Below are 22,833 nucleotides of genomic sequence, written 5' to 3'. Positions count from 1 at the left end.
AATTCCATTCACTATGCTCTGGGTGTCCCTCAATGGTCCTTACTCTCCCTCACTCTCTTCAACCTCTTCATTGAACACCTGACAGTAATACTCAAAACTTCCAGCATCCAATATCACATGTATGCGGATGATACCCAACTGTACATGAAATGTTTTTCACCTGAAGACATCCAGTAACTCAACAGAACCTTGCACAAAACCTTAAACTGGCTAACCTCCAACCACCTCAAAACTTAATGCCCTTAAAACTTAATTCCTCCTCATTTCACCGACTAGGCAATCCCCCACTGTGGGGCAATTCTTAACAAACCTCACCGCCCTCAACTGTACACCTCACATCCTTGACTCCACTAATTCACTTTTAATTGTACAAGACAAGAACCTGAACATGCAAGATCACATCAGAGCATCTTCCAAAGGAGCGAACTTCAAATTGAGCATTCTTAGAAATCTTAAACCTACCTCCCACAAGAAGACTTCAAATCAGCGGTGCAAGCACTAATCATCTCAAGGTTTGAATACGGCAGTGCTACTCTATGCTGTCTCCTGAAACTCAGTTTAGCCCCATTCAGAGCATCTCTCAAAGAGGCGAAAAGACTTGTCACTGGTTTCAGGAAGTCCAACCAAACCTGAAAGCGCTTAACTGGCTCCAATTTGAGGCAAGGTTCCAGGTAAAAATTGCTTGTATGACCCATAGAGCACTACACTTCAATACCCCTATTTACCTGAAAAATAAGATTCAGCTATCTTGTAGCACCAGGCTCTCAAGGAGCATCAGTACTCTGCTCCTCAAGCCAAAGAAATTCAAAAACCTGAAAACTTTGTTAGAGGGTGTTTTTTTCTTACCCAGCTTAATTTGACCTGGGGGGGCTGCTACATCCAAATAAAAAAAGAGACTTGTGTGAAACGTAGGCACTGTAGTTGAAGTGGCACTTTTATTTTAAGGCTTCCTAAACAAAAAAGGTATCAAAGGCACAAAGGCATAATCACATTTCAGCAAACATTCTTATATATATTTTAATAAAAGCTCCGGTGCCAGAATGACACTCTGACAGATACGCTGCAAATGATAAGCTGCATCATGCTAAAATAGTAAGCTGTTTGATCTATATTTCCTGCAAGGAGTGAGGGAGAGGAGAGAGAGAGAGAGAGAGAGAGAGAGAGAGAGAGAGAGAAAGAGAGAGACTGGGAAAGTCAAAGATCTTTAATCTGCAATGAAGTACTACCACCTCAAAAGGACCAGGACTCAAGATAGATCTTTTGTTTCGACCGGGAACACACCAACACTTGCAAGATGCTGCAGAAGGGTAGTTCAAAGGCTGAACAGTGGAGCACATCTTTTTATACCTGTTTAATGCGGATCCAATAACTACAAAATCAGAACTTGACCCCAAGCCTTTAGTTACTGCGTCACAATATCAAATATGCAGAAGGGGCATTATGGTGCAAAAGGTGTTATCGGAGGGTCATTGATGCTTGACCGTAGATCATGAATAATTTTTATACATTTAACACAAATAGTTTGCATTACTTCTCGGAAATTCCATAGACAAGCAGAACTGCTGCAAAGGTCACTTGAAGTTGTCTCATGCCAGGGACCCATTGTGGTTCCAAAAGCAAGCAGAAAGATGTCAAACATCAGATATGAATCAATGAAATGTACCTGCTAGCCTCCACCCACATATTGCCTAATGTTGTTCTTGTAATTCAGGAATGTTTTCGTGTCTCAGCTAGCTCACTGTGCTCTTTACAATCAAAATTCACATTTGAGACCAATGGGCTTGGTAACTTTGTATGACAAGATAGCAGTGAGCTAAGGCCTATACTTTCTTTGTGGGGGGCCTGTATGCTCCTAGGTGGGCATGGGGCCTATGGTATCTAGTGAATGCTTGAGATAGAACGATCAAGTTAACATATTCCTATATTCTGGCTGGTGGGGCCTATATAAGGGTTTCATCCTATTTGGTATAGGTTGCTGAAAGTAGAAAATGCAAAAGAGGAGAATGAGCTGGATAGGGTGTCAGGTATTGCCAACAGTGTGGTTAATCCTACTCCCCCAAGAAGGAACATCAGGAAACCTATTAGGTTTCGTTAATAAAACATAATAGAATTGGTGGTTGTTCCTTTGGGTGGTAGTCGATCTCATTGAGGATCACGCTTGGTTGTTTTGATCTGATAATCACTAAAGGTGCGTTTGTATCTATGCATAACATGGTGTAGAGCTTACATTTTCTTTACATGTTTACAATCATTTAATTATTGTTGTTCGGTGGGTTTAGAAGTATTATTGTTAATCAAATATGGTATGCAATGACCATATATAATTATTTTCAGTGTGTAAAAGGGGAAGATGTTGTGGTGATTTATCATAGTGCTCATGCGCTGTGTAGATGTTTCTTATATAGGTGTTCTAAGTGTTGAATCTGGGGATTTTAAGCCAGTTGGGCAGTTGTCTCCTAGTGCTGTTCTCTGTGCGACGTGAATAAACTCTACTTCTTGTTGACATGTGTCGTGTGGTATAATTTGATAGTACAGTAATGTCATGTTGTACACTCACTAAGGGTATGATGTATAATGATGTTCATCCAAAGTACCTATAGAATACTTTGAGTAGTTGAATTCTACATTCTTATTGGAATGTGATGGCTTGGTAGTTGCTTTGTGGTGCTATAATGAAATACATGAATACAGCAACTCTGCGTCCAATATTTCTGATGTCTTGATGTAAATGGTACGCCACCTACACTGGATCCAAGTTGGAGCCTAGTTTTAGCTTCCTAAGACGTGTTTTACGATCCTATTTTCACTGCTTGTGAAATGTAAATGATATAAAATGTGACATTCAGTTATTGTGTCCTCTCAAGCAGGTTTGTGCACACTCCACTCTACCTACATGACTCCATGCAGAAAAGACCCTATCACCAACATCCTTTTAAACTCTCTTTCAGCCAGATCCAAATCCCCAACGGACAGTTGGAATTAGTGTGGCTTGGAGACTCTTGTCATCTGAAAGAGAGACTCTTGTAAGCCAATTCCAGGAGGTCTGCTTGGATCAGCTTTGATCATCTAACCGGCAATACAGTTCCCTGTAACTATTTGATGTCATTATACAACACTTACTGTAAATGTGTGCACAATTGTAAACACAGGCAAAATTATCTACTACAAAGATATTTCACACACTACATGGAGCTGGGACAGGAAAAATTCAGGAACATTTATCATTATTAGGAGCTTATACATTTTAGGCGCAATTTGCTTGAAGGTTTAGTTAACTAAGGTTCTTCCTAAAGGCATGCAAACACCCATCTACAACAATATTACGAATATGCTTTGAATCAATAACAGTGGTACAAAAGGGGGTGGTGGAGGATGGAGCATCTAAATCAATCAGACACTCACACCCAGTCAAAAGATCTGTGTTTAATCCATCACCGTTCTTTAGCCCACTCTGCATCCCCAGTTCAGACATGGCTATATGCAAATCAGTCTGACCCTGTGCCTCATGGGAACAGTGCAGCCCCAACTGCCAAGCCATGTCTTCCCTGGACCGGAAACAAGCTTCCGAGGACCGGTTTCTGGCATTCGAGCCGTCTTCAGCCCGGCTTGCTTGAATCCAGTGGCAAAGTGAGCAAGGGACTCATGTCTGAGTATACCCTGCCACACTTATGGTGGCCAAAAGCAGTACAAAAGGGGGTGGTGATGGGCGGAGCATCTGAATCAATCAAACACTCACACCCAGTCAAAAGATCTGGGTTGAATCCATCACCGTTCTTTAGCCCACTCTGCCACCCCAGTGCAGACATGGCTATATGCAAATCAGTCTGACCCTGTGCCTCATGGGAACAGTGCAGCCCGAACTGCCAAGCCATGTCTTCCCTGGACCGGAAACAAGCTTCCGAGGACCGGTTTCTGGCATTCCAGCCGTCTTCAGCCCGGCTTGCTTGAATCCAGTGGCAAAGTGAGCAAGGGACTCACGTCTGAGTATACCCTGCTACACTTATGGCAGCCGAAAGCGGTACAAAAGGGGGTGGTGATGGACGGAGCATCTGAATCAATCAAACACTCACACCCAGTCAAAAGATCTGGGTTGAATCCATCACCGTTCTTTAGCCCACTCTGCCACCCCAGTTCAGACATGGCTATATGCAAATCAGTCTGACCCTGTGCCTCATGGGAACAGTGCAGCCCCAACTGCCAAGCCATGTCTTCCCTGGACCGGAAACAAGCTTCCGAGGACCGGTTTCTGGCATTCGAGCCGTCTTCAGCCCGGCTTGCTTGAATCCAGTGGCAAAGTGAGCAAGGGACTCATGTCTGAGTATACCCTGCCACACTTATGGTGGCCAAAAGCAGTACAAAAGGGGGTGGTGATGGGCGGAGCATCTGAATCAATCAAACACTCACACCCAGCCAAAAGATCTGGGTTGAATCCATCACCGTTCTTTAGCCCACTCTGCCACCCCAGTGCAGACATGGCTATATGCAAATCAGTCTGACCCTGTGCCTCATGGGAACAGTGCAGCCCGAACTGCCAAGCCATGTCTTCCCTGGACCGGAAACAAGCTTCCGAGGACCGGTTTCTGGCATTCCAGCCGTCTTCAGCCCGGCTTGCTTGAATCCAGTGGCAAAGTGAGCAAGGGACTCACGTCTGAGTATACCCTGCTACACTTATGGCAGCCGAAAGCGGTACAAAAGGGGGTGGTGATGGACGGAGCATCTGAATCAATCAAACACTCACACCCAGTCAAAAGATCTGGGTTGAATCCATCACCGTTCTTTAGCCCACTCTGCCACCCCAGTTCAGACATGGCTATATGCAAATCAGTCTGACCCTGTGCCTCATGGGAACAGTGCAGCCCGAACTGCCAAGCCATGTCTTCCCTGGACCGGAAACAAGCTTCCGAGGACCGGTTTCTGGCATTCCAGCCGTCTTAAGCCCGGCTTGCTTGAATCCAGTGGCAAAGTGAGCAAGGGACTCACGTCTGAGTATACCCTGCCACACTTATGGCAGCCAAAAGCGGTACAAAAGGGGGTGGTGATGGACGGAGCATCTGAATCAATCAAACACTCACACCCAGTCCATCACCACCCCCTTTTGTACCAGCTGGAATGCCAGAAACCGGTCCTCGGAAGCTTGTTTCCGGTCCAGGGAAGACATGCTTGGCAGTTCGGGCTGGACTGTTCCCATAAGACACAGGGTCAGACTGATTTGCATATAGCCATGTCTGAACTGGGGTGGCAGAGTGGGCTAAAGAAAGGTGATGGATTCAACCCAGACCTTTTGACTGGGTGTGAGTGTTTGATTGATTCAGATGTTCCGTCCATCACCACCCCCTTTTGTACCACTTTTGGCCGCCATAAGTGTGGCAGGGTATACTCAGACATGAGACCCTTGCTCACTTTGCCACTGGATTCAAGCAAGCCGGGCTGAAGACGGCTGGAATGCCAGAAACCGGTCCTCGGAAGCTTGTTTCCGGTCCAGGGAAGACATGCTTGGCAGTTCGGGATGGACTGTTCCCATAAGGCACAGGGTCAGACTGATTTGCATATAGCCATGTCTGAACTGGGGTGGCAGAGTGGGCTAAAGAAAGGTGATGGATTCAACCCAGATCTTTTGACTGGGTGTGAGTGTTTGATTGATTCAGATGCTCCTTCCATCACCACCCCCTTTTGTACCGTTGAATCAATAACAAACATTTATCAGCTTTTGAATAGTCAACTTACAAACAAAAAAGACACTGCGCAAGCTCTTCAACGTTCTACCCTCATCAACAAAATGAGAATGCTTGTCACCAAAATTTAAATACAAAGCAACACAGGCCACATCTATAAACCTACAGAGGGAATGAACCTGCATGTCAATACCAGAAATGTATATTCCATGGCAAACACCTACTGTCCTCCTGGATGGCAAGATTACAGGAGAGACCAGTCCTCACATAAACTCAGCAGCTTTATATTGCTCTTAATATCAAACAATCTGGACTGCACTCCAAATTAACCACCTTGAGAAGCATAGAAATGTTGGTGTGCTGCGGCTGGCCCTAAAACAAAATGACAACTTTCTAGTGATCACTTTCAAGCATGAAACAATAGCTCCCTTCATGTGCAGCTGATAGATTCAGTATGGTAAAATATTCCCTACAAATTTGTGTCATACACACTCTTTTAAAAGAGACACACCTCTCTTAGGTAACAATTGCTAAGTCTGGCAGTTGTTCTAAACAGTAAACCAATCCCATCTGTCCCTGACATAAGCCAAACTATGAAAGGAAGTTGATGACATAGCTTAAAGGACACATAGTACTGAACCACCTTCTCTCTGATCAAAACTCAGACACAATTTAATAAGCTCGAGGCAACAGTTGGGAAGTCCTCCTCTGATCCCTGGAAGGTCTCATCACATACATTGATTTCAGAGTGAGATAAACAATGTGCAATTGGGAAGATAACATGCAGGCAATGGCTGTGAGTGCAATATTTTACCTGGAAAGACTATTATGGATTGCATTTAGGAGTGGGGCAAATGATGACAGTGGGGGCACAACCTCAATTGAGAGGCAGAGTTTAAGGGTTGTGAGGAGAGATATTGATAAATAAGAGATGTAAGTTGTGAAAAATTGGGTTGTGGGTTGAAAGGAGTATTCAAGCAACAACCCCAAGGGTCAATTGGCCCTACCTGGCCGCAGTATTAAAGAAGTTTCAGCTAGGTGAGAACTTCTGTTGAACCATCCAGCTCCTGTACAGAGCCCCCACTGCCAAGCTTTTAGTCAATGATACACTTACAGAGCCATTTAAAATTTCACGGGGAACCAGGCAGGGGTGTCCCCTTTCCCCTCTCCTGTTTAACCTATATCTAGAGCCTTTTGCGCAGCCCCCGAGAGAGGAACATAATATTACCCCCTTTGAGTTTAGCGGATGGGTGAAGTGTCTGGGTATGTATGCGGATGACATCCTTTTCTAAACGTCAGACCACGTTCAGGCCTTCCCGACAGTTATCAGGAGAGCAGAAGAATCCGGGCAGATTTCGGGGTATGAGATAAATGCGGGGAAAACGGAAATAATGGTGTGGAATATCAACAAGACACAACTGGATATAACCTCTGCAAATGCGCTATTTGGGAATTAAGATCACCCAGGAGGTTGGGAATATAGCACAGGTCACTTTGGATCGGGTTTCCCGAGAATGTCGGGCGCTTTTAAAAGCATGGACCTTTCTCCCTTTGACTATCTATGGGAGAGTGAGTCTAATAAAAATTTCAATTTTACCTAAGCTCACATTCATTTTTAACAGCATCCCTCTAGGCTTTGAGCCAAAGCAAATCATGAAATGTCAACAGGAGATCAACTCATTTATTTGGAACTACAAGTCCACCAGGATAGCTTGGAAGAAACTGAGGAGGAGGAGGGAAAAGGGCAGGATCTCTCTTCCAGACATACAATATTACACTTGGGCCTTTCAGTTGTCATTCTCCAGAATACTACTGAAAACCCCAACAGATTCATCAGCAGGGAGAATGTTTAAGGTCATGTTAACTGGAACGGGCTTGCCAATGGACGTTTTTTTATTTAAATTCGGAGAACAGAAGTTCTTCAAAAAGGTGAGGCTGAAGGTCTTGCAGTCACTGGCCAGAGCCTGGACAAGGATTAAAAGGACTGCAGGGCTGGCCTACTATTCAAATCTGGCTCCAATCTGGGGGTCTCCGGGGCTCCCCCCGTGCTTGGGTGACAACCTCTCGATACCCCTAAGAGAGGGGGGGATATTGAGATGGGGCTATTTGATGGCAGGCGGGGTACTAATACAGTGGGATAAATTGTATGAAAGGGTCGGCCCAAGATTATCAAGGTTTAAATACATACAACTTGTAAGCTGGTCTAGAGAGCTCCTTCAAAAGAATGCCCTAGTGGGGAGGTGTAGTGTGCTAGAACAACAGCTTGTGGAGAGACCTCAAGGGGGCAAAGAGGTGGCACTCTGGTATTGGGCAATCTTGGAGGAGGTGGATGGAGACTTTGACCTCCCGGATCAACTGTGGGCTGAGGACATGGATCTTCGAGGGGAAAAATGGTGGATAAGATCATTCTCTCTTCTTTATAAAACTGTTAAGCCTGCTTGGTTGAGGCGGAATCACTTGTTCACGGTCCATCGAGCCTATTGGTCACCACAAAGGCTTGCAAAGTTTCAATCTGGTAAATGCTGTAATAAGTGTAATCTCCAGGGCGCATCAGATGTCCACATGTTTATGGATTGTCCCCCAATCAAGGCTTTTTGGGCAGAAGTCCTGCTTACATTGGGCTCGATACTCAAAGTAACCTTACCCTGCACACTAACACTGCTAATCTCTGGGATGGATGATAATGTTACTGTCCAACACCGGGGTTTTTTTTTTCTTTTTTCTTTTTCTTTTTTCCCCCGGGTCCTATGATTACGCCTCCAAACTCCAGAGTCCATTGTGGCGGTTTCATTAGATATGAGCTGGGCCTGGTGGTAGCTTCTATCTTGACGGAGTCTGGGATGGGTTTGGCAGGTCGCCATTCGCCAGAAATGCCTCAGTAAACCCAGATCTAGTCTCCCGCCAGGCTGGTGTACAAGGTTATGGTGGTGGTGTGTGCGCTCCATCCCTGGTCGCACGAATAGGTGGTCGGCTATATAGTTTCTGGTTATAAGGTACAGGCAAATGAGGACAAAAAAAAAAAGCAAAAAAGCAACAACTCCAATCCCTATCAGTGTGAACCACAAAAGTCCTAAAATTAACTTGTGCTTGACCGAATGGTAGCTCGGTACAAAAGCATTCAGGCTTAACTTAGAGGCAGTGTGTATAGAACTTATGCAGTACACAAACAGCAATCAAGTAAAAACACAACATAAAAATAAATTCACACCAATTTAGAAACAGGGCAGATTTTAATAAATTATTTGACAGCAATACAAAACAAATCCAATCAGTAGAACCAGAGTTATGATTTTTTGAAGTTTTTTGTAACAAACGGTGCCTAAAACATCAGAACACCTACCATGGACATCTGTCCACAAGATACCGGATCAAAGTCTAAAAATATAGCTGACCGTGATGGAGTATGAATTGGATGCAAAGAATGAATTGAGCCCAAACAGAGTGTACCTTCAAACTTGAAGACATTTTGAAGAAAATATTCTGAGAAGATAAACTTCAGCAAGGCAATGTTGCAGGCAGTGTCCAAGGAGGGAGTATTGCCATCGGGGAGGTGCTGGACTAAGTTGCAGTGATGATTTCTAAATTCTGATTTTTTTTTTAGGCAAAAATCTAGAGTGGGATGGAGCTGGAAGATGTAGCCAACAGAAGTTCCAGAAGGCTGGATTCCCCATCATCAGGATACCGCTGAACAGGATTTACTATTGTGGAGAACAACGTAGCAGGAACTGCAGAAAAGTCAGGCCAAACAATAATACACCTTAGCAGATAGACAAGCAAGTTGATACTGGTCTTCCCTTAATTCTCTAAGCGGTTTGTAGCCACATTGTGTTTCTCTCCCAGGTTTGAGATTTTAGCTATCAGGGCACATTTAGCACCATCACCAAGGGTCCAGGATTGGAGGGACACCACAAGGCTCACTCAAGCTGGGTTCAGGTGTGGTTTCACAATGGTGTGAGCTTTTTCTGTCCCTGAGCCTCTGAACAGGAGGCCATAAAAGTAGCCTTTGAGTCACACAGGTAGTCCTGAGGTCAGATGATGAAGTAGGGCTTAATCAGCAGGGCAGGCCTCTGGTGGTTCAAGGCATGCTCCATGCAGCAAATCAATCCTTCCAGGTGCAGCAAAGCAGACTTGTGGAGTTCACAACAGGCCACAGATGCAGGCAGTCCTCAGAGAGTCCTACCACCACAGTTCCAGAAAGTGAACTGAAGAGTTGGTCTTCTTTTTACAGATGGTTCCTCCTTTGAAGTTGGAGTAGAGTCTTGAGAATTCCATGTGAAGTGCTTGAAGTTTACTGACTCTCCTGCCCTTTGTGTGAAGGTAGGGCACAGCCTATACAGTTGCAAGTGGAGTTATGCTTAGCTCCGCCCCACCCCCATCCTTCCTCTTGATGGCCCATTCAGACACACTTAATCCCTCTGATGTGTGTTTGTCTGGGAGAAATAAACAAAGTCCAACTGCCAACTACACCCAGTCATGTGACACAGGAGAGGCTGCAGGTAACACATAATTTAGGGCTGGAAAATGCAACATTTTTAAAAGGGCTACACAAACAAATGATGGACAGAATCCTGAGTACATCAAATATTCACCCCCCAGCCAAGAGATCTGGGTTAAATCCATGATTCTTTTGCTCACAAGACCACCTCAGATTAGACCCAACCATATGCAAATCATTCTTGACCCTGCTCCTCATCAAGCCAGGTCCTCTTTGAACTGAAAATAAGCATCCGGGGACCAATTTTGGGGTATCACTCCTCATCAGCCAGGCTGGCTTGAATCCAGTGGCAAAGTGGACAAGGGACCCATGTCTTGGCTTACCCATCCCACTTAGGGCGAAAAGTGCTATGCAAACAAATGATGTATGGAATGCTGAATAAATCAAGCAGTCTCCCTCATTCAAGAGATCTGGGTTAAATTCATCCTTCTTTTGCTCACCATGGCACCTCAGTTTAGGTCCAGCTATATGCAAATTAGTCTTGACCTTGTTCCTTATGGGAACATTCCAGCTTGAACTGCCAAGCCAGGTCCTGCCTGAATTGGAAAAAATAATTCTGGGACCAATATCGGGGTATCACTGCACATCAGCAAGGCTAGCTGGAATCCATAAATAGTTAGCATGGACACATGTCTGGGCATACCCTTCCCACTTTGGGTGACAAAAGCAAAACGTACAAATGACATCCCTCCACTTCAACACCCCAAGTTACCTTGCGCAAAACATTGAGATATCTAGTGGTGTTAGAATTTCCAGAAGCCCTAGCTCCCTACTGCTGAAACCACTAAAAAATATTTTAAAAGAAAACATATGATCAAGCCTTCTCAGGTATTGCCCCAGGAATCTGGAAAGCGCTACTCCCTGTAATCAGAATAAATCCACTAACCACGTCATTTAGGAAAGAAGTCAAAAAAGATACTGATGGACACATTTCTGCTGTAGAACTCATGAACTATAGTCCAGGACAATATGTACCCTTTAGTCTGCATGCTTCCCATCTCTCTCAGACTATTTGCTTACTTCTCAAGTTGCTGTCTGCCTGGATTCTAATACGCTCTCACTAGGGGATCTGACCCTCCCAGGTTCTCATCCTTATGTTGATGTTATCTTTATATGCATTGACTTGAACATTGTAAAGTGCTCTGATACCTGCAAAGGTCTTGTTTGGGCTATAATTTCTATTAATAAATATATATGTAAAGTCATTGTTCGTTCTGTCCACTATCAACATTTCCCTCAGGGTGATAGGGGGAGGAATAATGCACAGACACACCCAGGGTGGTGATAGCATTCCAGTGTGTCTAAGAGTGGTATACTGCCACTGTATATGTACAGATAAAGACTTTCTGACAGTTCAAGCATCAGCTGATTGCTGTGGCCTTACCCATAAAAATCAAGAACAAGAATCAACATCCACTAAGATATCTTTAAAGGCACCATCTGAATGGAGTGTATCTCAATGATCTATCTAGACTCATTGCAATGGCGTATTTGAAAAAGAAAGTGGTGTCTGTGGTGGGTGTGCAACAGTGGAAATTTGAATTTGTTTACAAATAGTCACAACAAAGCACATATTTTCTGATCTGATAATGAAGACCATGCCACAAATACTGTTTCTGTCATAAGTAAATAGTAGCAGCCACGTTAGCATGTTCAGATGCCAAACCCTTGTGAGCTGCTAATATTAACTCAAACTTGTGGTCCTGGTTGGGTATAACTTGATCACCCACCCCAGGAATGCGGGCAAAGAGAACATTTTGAGGACTCAGTAGATCAGAGTTCTTAGCTGAATAGCCTTTAGGGAAGGGCTCATAACTTTTCCGAGCCACTAGGCAGTGACAGCAGTCATAATGTAATCATCTATTCTTGTATGCAAGCTAGTAATTGTGACATAAATGCAGCCTGCAATTTGGCAGCTTCATCAGCCAATTCCCTGTAAAGTGCATGCCAACACATTAATGACTCAATGTCTGGATCACATGAGCATGTGGCATCTTGGAATGCCAACAATTTCCCCCAAAGATGTTTATAGTATGTTAATAGTATTTACCTTTGAATCTAAATCCATTGAAGTACCAATAAAGTTAGTTATTCTTAAAGGCCTGGATTCAATAATATGAAGAATGTGGGGAATTCTGAATCAGTATTCTGCAAAGCAAGACCCAAAGCTTCCAATTCAACCAGCTGAGCAGTACAGTCACCTAAAGTTTCTGTATATGTTTTTGTGCCTGAAATACACATTTTCCATGACACCCTTAACTGCAGCAAACAAAGCTGAGTAGTTCTATTTTGTACAAACCTCTGACTGGGCTAAACCATCAGCATAGATCAGAAAAGCATGCACATTTAGAGGCAATATTTCACTACACATGTGGTATAACTGCTCATACTAGATATATTCCTGCATTCTCAAAAAACTGTCAAAAATATAAACCTACATAAGTAGCTTTCAAGGAAGAGGCCCACAGGATTCATCTCAGATGCAAGGCTTTCATGTTTGAAATGCTGGCTTCACTGATGGCCTCTAAGTCCAGAACAAGAGACACCACATCTATATGTTTCTCTTGAGCTAATGGACATTTATTCAATACAGCAGTTTAAACTGCAGTCACCAAACAATTCTGTTGATGCAAAATGTATTTCCATATTGGAAAATTAATGCACTTTATGATCAATCCCCACTGTCTCTCTTACATTAAACAAAACATATGTGTAACCACTGGAACAAAACAATTATGCAGGTCACCAAATTAGTAGAGTTAACACAAGTATTTAAGTCTTTAGGCCCCAGCATGTCTGCTTTGTATATTTTAGAGAATATTAGTATCTGCAGCATTCAGTGTTTATTAGAAAAATCCGGATAAATTAAATCGTACAACTGTCTAATCCCATTGTGCATAATCTGGTATGTATTTTCAACCACAATTCAGAAATCATACAAGTGATTGAAGCTGCTTTAGGCCATTTGGTGATAGTAATAAAGAAGAAAAACTACATTAGGATGGGGTCCTTGGGCTTGTTTAACGACACACCAGGTACATGCCCTACTTTACACTAAACAACTAGAAATAGTATCTGGGAGTCAATAGGCCAATACAGAATCTACTTTGAAAATAACCAAAAACCATATTGTGTGGTAATTGACATGACGTGACTATGTGTCTTACTGTGCACTGATTCTCCTTTTTGGAAAAAAGTGCCCATCAGTTCCCGCCTGAATCCGCCCTACATCATCTGGGCTCTCCTTACCCAGGAGAAAGTAGTATTACTACCAGTGTGGTAATGATAGTGTAACTTTAGAGAATTTCCAAAGTATACTGATAGGACCGTCAGGATGTTATTATGCGGGTAACCAAATTACAGTGCCAAAGTAAATGTGAAAAATAGTGATGTTAAAATTAGGTAACTATTGAGTGGATGCGTACATTTTATTCTGTTCCCTCAAAGCTCCCAATATTAAAATGTGAATAGATAAACAGATTTAACAAAATATCTGTTATTCAGTATGGTCAACATGTTTCAGCAAGTGTGATGTAATTTATCACTGCTTTCTTCAGGACCTTGTTCTTAATGGCTACTGTGTAAATAAATAAAGGAAAAGTATCACCTGTATATTTTCACTTTTGTTCTGTCTTCTCCACTATTATTGGTGAACAAGAAAACAATTATATGTGCAAGTGTGAAACAAAGTAGAAACTAAGAAAGGCAAAGATCTTGAACCCATATTTGGGCTAAGACAACATTTCTTTACGAGATTGGTTATTTAATCACCATATCCTTTTTGTTATAAAAGCAAAATTGCTACTTTTCTTACCTCAATTTAGTAGGAGGAAAAGCATCACCCCACCTGGCCGCTGCTCAGGTAAGAGGAGCACCGCTCTAGTAAAAACACAGAACATGACGCTTGAATTCGCACAGGTAATGCCACGTGTTAGCTCTGACTCAATTACATATAGATAGATATCACTATCTCGTGTTCTTAGGGAATATTGTTGTTCACCGTTACATAATTGGCTGTTTGTACAGGAATATACAAAAGATGTTATTAATTATTGTGTCATCCAAGGACACAGGTATCGCGTTGCAGCCGGAAAACGCCGATGTTTTTTGAGAATGGTTAAGCGCACCAAGAGAGCCTTTTCACTAGGTGTGTCATGGAAATGTTTTATGCATTTTGCATGCCAAGTAAATATTATAGTCAAAAGCCCGATTGTAGAGGCAGATGTATGTCTCATGCTGACTTCTTAGGAGACACCGAATTGTTATGCTAACTGATTTTGGCACCATTATTCAGCAATATATAGACTCTGATATATCATGTCTCACTGCCGGACACTCCGAGTCTGTGTTTGGGTCTCACCTACGCTGAATGGAACTGCAGTAATGGGCACTTTTTTCCAAAAAGGAGAATCAGTGCACAGTAAGACACATAGTCACGTCATGTCAATTACCACACAATATGGTTTTTGGTTATTTTCAAAGTAGATTCTGTATTGGCCTATTGACTCCCAGATACTATTTCTAGTTGTTTAGTGGATAGTAATAAAGCACATTTCTCTGCAAAATGTGGTGCCAGACTTTTGTAAATGTCCAACACAAGACAGCACTTCAGAGTCAATTTCCAGTCAAATTGTCATCACTTTGGTAGCAAATAAACCTCAACTGTTCTTACGGTCCTGTGGGAGTCAACAAAACTGGCATTGTGCTCCCAGTGCTGAGAAAGTGGACAACGTCTTGTTTTCAATAGCTATAGTTGACAGAATGACCCTTTGGAAAATCCCAATGTAGTCTGATATTTTTTTTAAACTATATTATTTATTAAGCCCCTTCTTTGTGAATTCTGTACAGCAAAATTCCTTGAACTACTGTTTAATTGTCGACAGTCTAAGAGTATATGATGAGAATGACAGTTTTTAAGGAATGGAAATAAGGGGGTATTCATAGGGGACACACAAGGCTAAATAACTGAGATAGAATCTCCTTAACTGTGCATTTAGCTTCATGTTTAATAGGATATTGTGCTTGAACCTACGGGCTGGACTTTATAGGTAATTCATAATGAGGTGAGTCTCTATTGCAACCTACTTGATTATTACATAAAGCTGGAGCCTGCACAAGGGCTCATTCTGCAGCATATGCTGTTTTACCTCCTCAGTAACTAGAACAGAAAAGGAAGGTATGATTACGCCCTCCCCCTGTAAAACATTTCTAAAAAACTCCGGAGGCCAATCTATCTCAGCCAAGAGAATCTCGTATTAAGTGATCAAATTCTGCAGGAATATTACTTTAATAATAATCTGTATGTTGCCCTCAATGTAAATGCCCAAACCATCTATCTGGACTGCTAAGCTGCTGATCTGGAGTTTCAACCTGCACATATTCATCAGTCATTCTCGCGACTAGAAACTCTCAGAGTCTGGTGAACTATTGTGACCACTGCTGCACTGTCAAGAAGAGTTCTCTTCCACACCTTGTTCTGAAGAAGAGTTCTGAGCAATTGTCACATTTTTTGTGGAAATTCCTGCCACTTACTTCTTTTTAAACCGTGCTTTTTGTTGTGGAAGTTTAATATTCCTTTTATATCTTGAGGTAAGAGGAGTGGTGTTAGTCCGTCTTTGATTTCACATACTACTCCTGTCTACGATCGCTTCAACCCCCTCTCCCTGATTGCTTGTCTACAGAGTCCTGGAAGAAATGAGACAGACGTGTATCAGAATACTGATACGTAATGGGCTGTTTAATGTTTATCATGGTCACATGAATTATAATGTTCCTCCAAAAATGCCGGATGGGGAGATCCAGTCTGTTTTTTAGTTCTAGTCTTTTCTTTTTTTTAGCCGCACATTTTTCAGAAGACTTAGGTACCAGCTTGGTGTTACTGACTTTTGAGTTGCTTTTAATTTGTGTGTTATTAACCCTGGTTCCAAAACTATATCACCTATAGGAGTATAGGTTTCAGAAATTATTTTAGACAGCTTGTCTTTCTGATACATAGCAGGAATTACAGAGAGTCATTGGTGTATCACCAAAGAAGTTGCCTCTTCCTGATATTACTTAAAAATACTGAGGACACTTTGGTAAAGTTGGCTATGAGTTTCATCCCCAAATCCAGGGCAGGGGCTGCTCCATTTTCAGTTTAAATATATTTAAGCACTTCAGGCAGTGCAGCAATTGAAGGACTATGATGAGTAAATGATATAGAGGGAAGCATATACAGTACCCCACTTTTTACACTCCTCTACCGGGGGAACCATACCAAGTGAAAGACACATAGCCAGTATGCTACTTATCTTGGGGTCCCATATGGGGAGAAACGGCCTCAAGCTTTGTTTTTTGTGTTTTTCAAACACATTCTCATCGTGTTTAGCTGGGATCTTACCCATAATGACATTAATGGTAACTAGACTAATTGCAGTCACTGCTAACTGCACCTGTCCAGCTTGAAGAGCCCTTGCAGGGCCAGTATTTATGGTATACATTAGGAACTGCATCAGACATCGATAAAGTCTAACCAAATGATTTAAGAGAGCAAGAGTCTCTTGCTGTGTTAAATTATTTGCCGTCAGAAATGGCAGATAGCCTGCTAAGCCACCCTGGTCAAACTTTCAATACATAGAGGCCCAGTCTTACATTCAGATTGTTATGTGGGAGGGCCCCTTAGTAACCAATTATGACGTTCCTGGTAACTTAATGGAATTTCTAGATACCCATAAGGTCTATATGTAGCTGGAACAGCAGCCTCAGAATATGTGTGAAATGTTTGTGAATTTGATTTGACTGCAGGCAAATTAACCCCGCAATAAAGAGTTCTCATGTATACATTCCTTGAGCCTCAACCACGAAGTTAACATCTCCACTGTCATTGACAAGCCCATATCTAGTTAAATGTTTAGTGACTGCTTGTCTTCAACTAATCTAACGCACACAAAAGTGCCCCCTTCTCAGTCTACTTATAGTCTAATCTCAACTGGGACCAAATAAACAATTTCATTAAATCTGGTCTGGTATGTTTATTTATACCTTTTAGTCATATGATTTCATACAAAAATTGTTTCTGATGGCAGAAGGTCCAGCCCTCCCTCAGCCCCGCCAAGGACCTATCTCCTTTTGTGTCTTCAACTAATAGCATTAATCATTGGTTGGGCTGCCATTTGAATTAATAGAATTCAAAAAGAAACACTATGTGGGACTATCCTCTTAAAAGACCAAGCTTAATCAAACTACAGACATTAATAAGTGCTTCCTTTTAAACCTAAGTACGATAAACCCTCATCACCATGAACATCTCTATATAAAGACAATAAAGTACTTGTGAGAAGACTCAATAAGCTATTCAGGAGACCCACTAAATAAGTAACAAGTCTAAAAAGATAATGTGACATGTTATAGTCAAGTCAAAAAGGCTTTATTTCGATAAAAAGTTATCATAAAAGCAACACATAAATCACAATACAACAATTTTAAAAGCAGAAGAGCAAACGTGGACATGCGATAAAAATTTAACCTATTAGAAAACATTTACAAAACAGTTCATTAGGCAATCAATTTAAAAAAGAATTAAACAGTCGATGCTAGCCTTTTAGTTCTTTTAGTTTTTACAAATTTACAGAGCAGTTCATAAGGCAGATCATTAGGCAGTCAAATTAAAGGAGAATTAAACAGTCAATTTTAGCCTTTTAGTTCGAATGGACCAGGCCCATGATAAAAATTTGGCTAGGGGCGGGCACAAACATAGGTGGCACGGCTATCAGACATTAATATTCTGATTGTGGCCACGTGGCTCCTAGTGCCCAACTGCCGACATAAGTTTTTGAGCCAAACCCTCCTGGGTATTGCATACTCTCTGCACTCAAACATGAGATGTGCCAATGACTCTGGTTTATCTAGGCATGCTGGGCAAAGCTCTGTGGTTTGTGCAGAGATTTCCAACGTGAGTTAAAAGAATAGAGGGGAAGAGTTCCTGTTCTGAATTTGAAGTATAAAGCCCTATCAAAAGGTTTTTCAATAATGTCAAGGTACACTTCCCGTTTAGGTTGATCTTTAAACTTCAGGAAGTCCTCCGTAAGTCTGCCCATGGTAGTACTAGTGTTCCTTTGTAGAAGGATCCAGTCCCAATAAAGTTTCTTGAGAGTTAACTTCGGGGGTGAGGTTCTATTTATCCATGCTTCGTTTAGGCCCAAATTTGCTAGCAGCGTCTTCATATCTCTCAACCATTTGATTTTGTGCCACCCTGGTAGTGACATGATTTCTGCTAGGCCTTGCGCATATTTACTGAGTTCCTCCACACGCCACAGACGTGCCCATAGCAAAAGTGGACGGAATTTTACAAGGTCATCAATTGGGCGACAGCCTAAGTCCAACATTAGCGGGACTGTGGGAGTGCCCTGCGGGAGAGACATAATCGCTCTACAAAATTTCTTCTCTGATCTTGGTAAAGCGTCAGTAATGGATGACCCCCAAAGTTCGGCCCCATAGAGAGTAGAACTGACCCCTTTGGCCGAGTAGATCTCAAGGACTGTAGCTCTTGGTCTTATTGTACAGGAGCGTTGTTCTTTCAGGAGAGCTCCTGTGATCCTCTTATGAGTTAACAGCATTTTGTCCAAATGTGGGGTCCATTCCATTTTGTGTGAAAGGCGTATCCCAAGATAGTCGAAGACCTCTACCCTCTCCAAAAGTTCAGCGTTCAGGGTAGGAGAGCAGACTTGTTTTTTGGGAGGGTTCAGCACAAGATATTTAGTTTTGCTTGTGTTGATTACCAGGCCTCGTTTGGTGCAGAAGGATTGAAAGTCGTTTAGGAGCCTTTGGAGGCCTATAGGGGTTTTAGATATTAAAAGCGTATCATCCGCGAAGAGGAGGGTTGGTATGCGTTCGCCAGCCAGGGATGGTTCATCTGAAGGATGTTTCCGAAGATGCTCAACCACCCCATTGATGTAAAGGGAAAAGAGGGTGGGAGCTAACACACATCCCTGGCGGACACCTCTCTCAACCGGGATACTATTTGTTTTTTCCCCCCCTGGGCCCCACCTAATCTGGGCAAAACAATTTTCATGCAACCTAACAAGTAGGGATAGCAAGTAGTGGGGCAACCCCATATCAGCCAATACACTCCATAGGGTCTCCCTAGGTACAAGGTCAAAGGCAGTCTTTCAATCGATAAACGCGAGATAAAGACTGCCCTTGCCTATGACCACAACTTTCCAATACACCATCATTAGTCTAAAAGCTTGTTCGATTGTCCCGGTACCCACTCTAAAGCCCGCCTGGTAGTCAGAAAGGATTTTATTTTCTTCTACCCAGTTTAAAATTCTGACCAGTAGGACCTTGCCGACTACTTTTTGGCTGATATCTAACAGGCTAATGGGCCTATAATTTGATGGATCTTCTCTGGGGCCTTTTTTATAAATAGGGACCACCTCCGCCCCTTTCCACGAAGAGGGAATAGGGGCGCCACTACAGATGGCGACGAGTAGGGAGTGGATCAGTTTTCCCCACTTCGTGATATCAGATTTCAAGAGGTCGCCAGGAATACCGTCCGGGCCAGCCGCTTTTTGGGGAATGATAGTGCCTACTGCGTAATCCACTTCCTTAGTTGTAAAGTCAAAGTCATTAGGCTGGGTGTCCCAAATTGGAGGGAACAATAGTGGAGCCACCACCCCCCCATCAGGATCACAAGAAACAGTAGGAGTGAGATGGTCATCTTGACGGGTGTAGAGCTTTGAAAAGTGTTTAACCCACGCCTGACTTGGGATGTTGCAAGTTATCAAGTCACTATCTGGCCTATTTCGAGCTCTTATGGTATCCCAAAAACATTTTGAATCTTTCTTAGAGCTAGCTTCTTTAAGGGTAGACCAGTAGGCCTCTTCCCACTCCTTTTTTGCTAGCCCCAGTGTTCTCTTGTGTTCTTTCCTGGCTATCTGTATTAGGGGTTGGGATTTGCCCTTAACAGCCTCGATTAGCCGAGTCTTAGCTTTCCTACATGCTACGGTGTACCAGTCATGTATCCCCTTGGATTTGTTCTGGGACATATTCTTCCCTGTAGTACCCTTTACCCAAAAAACTTCCCCTATAGCCATAACAGCAGCTTCAAAAATGGGTGTTGCCCTATCCGCTACCGTGGCTAAATCAATAGTATCGATCTCTGCTTGTGAGGCTATAAGTACCTCTTCTATACTAGAAAGTTTATCAGCGTTACTGGCAACTTTGTCCCACTTTAGGCGTCTTCCACAAGAGGAGACAGTGACACTGTGTATACATTTAGGTGGTGCTAACAATGCTCCATTGGACCAGGGATTCGTGATGATTAGGGAAAGCGAGTTATGGTCGCTCTCCACAGTCGGTATAATTGTCATATCTTCGACCGAACTCCAGAGCCCCAAGTCCAACAGAATATAGTCAATCCTCGAGGTATGACCAACCCTGTTGAACGTTGGAGCGCCCATCCGGTTAGAAGATGTACGGCCATTAGTGGCTCTTAGCCCAAACTCCAAAGTCAGTGCATTTAACTGCACTGCACTACGGGTCCAGCGCTTAATCGGGGGGATGGAAAGTGAAGGAATACCCCATCTACTATCTTCTTCACCTAGGTCAGGAATTCCATCCAGGGGAAGTGGCTCATACGTGCAGTTAAAATCGCCTGCTACTAGGGTATGATCGGCTTCTTTGTAGCCCCTAAGTTGCACCTCAAGATCGGATATTACAGATGAGGTGCACCCATTTTTTGTACCTCTAGCATAGACATTGTAAAGATCTAGAGTCAAACCTCTACGGGGATTAGACAGAGAAATGCCTAGGATATCTGAGTTATTTATCTGCTTGGATGTTATTCGGCAGTTAAGGGAGATGCTTACCCAAATAATGAGGCCCCCCGAGGGGCGCCCCTTCCCATGCCTGGGTTTCTCTGCTGGAACAAAATAGGTAACAAACCCAAACCGGTGGAGTGGTTCAGTGCTCCAGGTCTCCTGAAACATGCAGATCTTATGTGCTTCAACCAAATCACTCCACTCGGGCAGACCTAATTTCCTGTGGATGCCTGCGAGGTTCCAACTGAGGATTTTTATTTTATCCTTGGTGGTTTCTCCTCTAGTGCCATTAATATCTCTAAGGCTATGGGGATCTACACATTCACTCTCTAGAACAAAAGGTGTTAGCTTGGTCAGGCTGGTAGCCATCGCAGTTGGGAGATTAGGGCATGTGGGGTGAGATGTGACTGAAGAACCCTCCTCCTCGCCCCTATTGATGGCAAAATGTATGGAGGAAGCTTCATCAGAATTAAGTCAGTCTACCTCATCCATCGCACAGAATCTATTCCAGTGGGCAAACTGGGATACAAAGGGGTCAAATGGAGGAGGTGGGCCTTGCCATGGTTGCTGCCACTGATGAATAGTATGGTGTGGAGCATGTGTATACCCTCTGTTAATTGGGAAGCTGAATCTAGGGGGATGTTGTCTTGGGGGCATGGGTAAGAAGTAAGACAAGGGAAGTGGATTGATTTGAGTAGCAGGTCCACTGCTAGGTGTATTACATATATAATTCACTACCCCTGTATCCCTGAAGTTAACAGTTACAACATCTCCTGCTATAGTCTTGGTGTTTCTGCCCACACACTCTCCTCTTCTAACTGCAAGTATTTCACCACTCATATGAATGGGTAGTGGTTTGTGCAACTGAAGCCACTGGGCACACTTATTTCTCAGTTCAACGAAAGTTTCTCTTCTTCCCTCCTTCAGTGGTGGTACACCCGTCAATACAACCACAAAGGGAGAAACTTCCGGCGGCAAGTTGATTGTCTTAAAACGAGCTGGCCTTGTTTTTGATTCCTGAGTCTTGTTTGGGGAAGAAGTTGATGTCAAGTTAGTATCCAAACCTTTAGAACCGTTTTCTAGTTGATTGGTCACTTTTTTTGGACCAGAGGTTGTTTGCATCTCCGGGGTGGGGCCAATAACACTAGGGGTTGGGGGAGGTACAACAGATTTTCCCCCCATTTTAGTCAGATGTTGTGTTGCTGTTCCTAGGTTATCTGGTAAAATTTTGGCCTTAGTAGAAGGATCTCTCGAAGACTTGCTACTAGTTGTATTTTCCAGAGGCACTTCTTTTGTTTTCCCGTGCGTCTGTGTAGGCACAATCCCACTTGCCTTATTAGCCCATTTTGAATTGATTAATGATGTCAGTCTATCAATTTTGGACATTAAAGGCTTAATTTGAGCCGTTATCGTAGCTTCAAGGTCCGATTTTAGATCTATTACCATATTTTCGACCAAACAAGGTATGCCTGATGCAGAGTTTGGGGTAGGTGAGACAAGGTTGTGGTTCCTGATTTTAGTTTTAGGCTTTTTCTTAATCTTAAGCGCGTTCTTGGTAGATCCTGTATTCCCTAATTCTGACAATACGGGAATGGCTCCTACCCTTGATTCTTGGGGATGTTCATCTATAGTTAACTCTGACTTTTCGGGTGATTGGCAGGCTTCTAGGTCTGGAGTGACCTCTAGATCAACTAATGACGGGTCAGAATCCGATTGAGTTACTGATAAGTTAACTGCGCTTGGGACTGTATGTGTACCAGCAACAGTCGAAGGTAAAGGAAGGGAGCAATTAGTTAGAGATTGCTGGGCATGTGAGCTTGCAGTTGCTAGAAGGCCCAAGTACGAGCGTTTGGCATTCATAAGGTCC

Source organism: Lissotriton vulgaris, chromosome 3_2, assembly GCF_964263255.1.
Source record: "Lissotriton vulgaris chromosome 3_2, aLisVul1.2, whole genome shotgun sequence".
Taxonomy (NCBI): domain Eukaryota; kingdom Metazoa; phylum Chordata; class Amphibia; order Caudata; family Salamandridae; genus Lissotriton; species Lissotriton vulgaris.
This window is presented reverse-complemented; position numbering follows the sequence as displayed.